This window comes from Citrus clementina, unplaced genomic scaffold (genome assembly GCF_000493195.1).
Source record: "Citrus clementina cultivar Clemenules unplaced genomic scaffold, Citrus_clementina_v1.0 scaffold_2, whole genome shotgun sequence".
Lineage (NCBI taxonomy): Eukaryota > Viridiplantae > Streptophyta > Magnoliopsida > Sapindales > Rutaceae > Citrus > Citrus x clementina.
In genome coordinates, this window is record NW_006262688.1 from 15,307,976 (window position 1) to 15,312,171 (window position 4,196).

Below are 4,196 nucleotides of genomic sequence, written 5' to 3' on the forward strand. Positions count from 1 at the left end.
TCTAAAAAGGGTAAAAACTCATTTAGTCCTTATATTTAAGATTAGTGTCCGTTTAGTCCTTGTATTTTTAAAAATGCCTCAAAATATCCATGCCATTAAAGTATTGATACCCCTATCGTTATTTTTTATTTCTTTTAGCTTACTTTTACAATATTACCGTCTTATAATAATTTTTTTTGGACATTAATAAAAAGAAAATAATTAAATTACCAATTTCACCCTAGAAAATAAAAACAATTATATTAATTTTTTTACAAGCACCATTTGCACACTTGGTAGTTTGCATACAATTTTTGACAATTAAAAATTAATATATATATATATATATTTTATTTTTAGGGTTAAATTGGTAATTTAATTATTTTCTTTTTATTAATGTCCCAAAAAAAATTATTATAAAAGGGTAATATTGTAAAAGTAAGCCAAAAGAAATAAAAAATAATAATTTAATTTTTGACAATTAAAAATTAATATTTTTTTATTTCTTAGGGTTAAATTGGTAATTTAATTATTTTCTTTTTATTAATGTCCAAACAAAGAAATTATTATAAAAGGACAATATTGTAAAAGTAAGACAAAAGAAATAAAAAGTAACGGTATGAGTATCAATACTTTAACGGCAGGAATGTTTCGAGATATTTTTTAAAATATATGGACTAAATAGATACTAATCTTAAAATACAAGAACTAAATAGACTTTTACCCTTCTAAAAATCCTAACCACCTTCCACCGCGATTGTCACTGCCTAAAGCCATTGCACAAATATCCATTTGTGGCTGTTGACCATACTAACAAATTCGCTAGCACCTGTCAAGGAAAACCTCTTGTTTATTTGATTTCTTCTCCCACCAGCAAATTGCAACTGACGTTAAACTATTCCGCTTCCAATCGTTCCTTCTCCATTGATTTGATCATTATTATTATTTTTTTTTTACAGAAAATACGAACCACAAAAAAGAATGACCATATGATCTAGTTTGATGAGCTCCCAATTTCAGCCGCTTCATTGCTAGTCTTCTCATTTTCATTCTTTGTCATTCTTTCCAATTAATTTCTAATTTCTTAAATCTTATATTCCCATAAGTAAATTATTCTTTTTCTATTTTTATTTTATATTATTTTAATACGATATTATCATCTAATTTTTAATCAAATAAAGGAGGGATTTTGGTTGGTATTTACCAAGAAATTTGTTGGTAGATCGATTGGCAATGAAAGGCTAGTGGTGCAGTGGCTTGAGACAATGACAATGGTGATGGAAGTGTTAACATGAATATGTTAATAATATTGATTTTGATGATAACAAACTTTAAATGGTTTTTGATAAAAATGTTGGGAGCTATTCCTTAATAAACGAAAAAGATTCATAAAAGATGGACTTTCATAGTAGAAAAAGTTTCTTTGCAAAAACTGTTTTAAAATGTGATTATGGAAATAAACGGTAAACTGTTTTCCTCTAAACGGTTAACCGATTAATGCCAGAGAGCAATATATTTCCTAAACCTCTAACCGTTTATGAAAAACGGAAAACACAAAAGATGGGAAGGTTACTAGAACTTAATGGTGAACCGTTTATTTAAATGGCTAACCGATAACATCCAGAGAGCAACATAATGCCTAAAGCTCTAACCGTTTATGAAAAACGAAAAACACAAAAGGTGGGAAGGCCACTGGAACTTAACGGTAAACCGTTTATTTAAACGGTTAACCGATAACATCCAGAATCACTGATTAACAAAACCGGTTAAAGATGAATTGTTTTGCAGGTTACAGGAGACAAATGGTGAACTGTTTATTACAAACGGTTAACCGATAACATCCAGATAAGTCACTTCTTACAAATCCTTAACCGTTTAGTGTAAACGGATAACTAATGTTCATCTTGCAGATCCCTAGAAATTAACGGCGAAAGGTTAATCCTAAACGACAAACTGTTTATTTGAAATTTGGCCCAACGGTAACTTTTGACCAGCGTAAACGGTTAACCGTTAATGGCTAACGACGAACCGTTTTCGGATCGACAGTTTGTAACGGCTAATTTTTCAGCTCCAACTATAAATAAGCTCATTCAAATTCAAACAAGGTTGATCACAACACGACCATTGAGCTAATATTCGAGAATACAATCATCATAGAACTTAGAACACATTCTTGCTTCATCTATTCACATATTAAGCATCATTGTGTAATCTTATATATTGTGAGAGGCAAAACAGTTTATAATCTTTTACTTTGAGTGATTGTAAGTGTTGGGATACACTTGGGTTAAGAGATTGGGGATAATCTCTTGTTGTAAAGGTTTATTGACACCTTGGAAGTCAAGTGTAAGCATTTGAAGCCTTGGAGACTTGCTTAGTGGAATCCTCAAGCCCGGAAAGCTTTGAGGCGTTGACGTAGGCGAGGTTGGCCGAACCACGTAAAAATCTCTGTGTTTGAATCTCTCTTCCCTTATCTTTTTATATTGTGATCAACTTAATTGTTATTGCTTTGAATTTGGATTATATTTGCATTAAGTTTTTCTTTATAAATTGAATAATTTTTTAGAATCCCAATTCACTCTCCCTCTTGGGTTGCATACTTGTATTTCAATTGGTATCAGAGTCTTGTTCTCTTGTTAAGACTTAATCGTCTAGAGTAAAAGATCCATGGCAACCCTAAATGACTCAACCTTTAGAGAAGGGCAATCTACAACTAGACCACCATTTTTCGATGGTAATGACTATGCTTATTGGAAAACTAGAATGAGAATTTATTTGCAAGCCTTAGATTATGAAATTTGGGAAGTTGTTTGTGATGGTCCATTCATGCCTACGTTTAAAGATGAAGTAGGAGATGATATTCCTAAACCATCGAGTCAATGGAGTGAGTTAGAAAAGAGAAAGATGTCTCTAAACTCCCAGGCTATGAATGCTTTGTTTTGTGCCCTTGATAAGAAAGAATTTCATAGAGTATCTAGTTGTGAAAGTGCACAAGAAATATGGAACAAACTTGGAGTTGTCTATGAAGGGACAAATCAAGTAAAAGAGTCTAAAATTAGTAGATACACTCGTCAATATGAGTTGTTCCAAATGGAACAAAATGAAAATGTGTATTCTATGTACACTAGATTCACGAACATAGTGAACACCCTAGGTGCATTAGGGAAAACCTTCTCAAATAGTGAGAAAGTTAAGAAAATCATTAGGTCACTTCCAAAAGAATGGAGACCTAAAAGAACCGCCATTGAAGAGGCCAAAGATTTAAATACTTTATCTCTTGATGATTTAATTGGTTCTCTTATTTCGTATGAAGAGGATTTAGCTGCAGAAAAAGGACATGAGGAGAAAAAGAAAAGCATTGCTATCAAAGCTTCAAAATATGAGAGTGATGGGGAGAGTGAACCGGATGATAAAGAGCTAGCCATGCTAGCAAGGAGGTTCAGAAAAGTCTTCAAGAAAACCGGAGAGCGAAGAAATTTCAAAAACTTCAAGAACCATAAGGAGAAGAATGAGGCAATCACATGCTATGAATTCAAGAAGCCTGGACATATAAGATCGGAGTGCCCACTTATCAACAAACTCAAGAAGAAAGCAATGGTTGTAACTTGGGATGATAGTGAGGAAGAATCAAATGATGAAGAAGGATCGCAAGAAATATCAAACCTAGCACTCATGGCAATAGGAGGGGATGATGATCTCAATGAGGTAAGTGATCCTACCTATGATGAATTGTATGATGCTTTTAAAGATTTGCATAATGAGTTGATGAAGATTGGTAAAAAGAATGTATGTCTTAAAAAGAAAATGACAAAGCTTAAAAATGAAAATGAATCTCTAAATGCAAGAATTGTATGCCTAGAAGTAGGAAACAAAACATTGCATGATGAAATTGCATTATCAAATGAGAAACCTAGCATCTTACATAAGCATTTAAAATCACACATAGATGAGTTGAAAAATGAGAACGAAATGCTCAAGAAACAGAGTAATGAATTGAATGAAATTTTTTTGAAATTTACAAATGGGCAAAAGATGTTGGATAATATGCTTAACTCACAAAAATGTGTTTTTGATAAAGGAGGACTTGGATATAAGCCTAACTTGAAGCAAAAGTACTATAAGAATTATTTTGTTAAAGCTACCTCCACAAATGACTATAAGATTGTATGTCATTATTGTAATCAACATGGTCACATGAAATTTAGATGCCCCGTGAA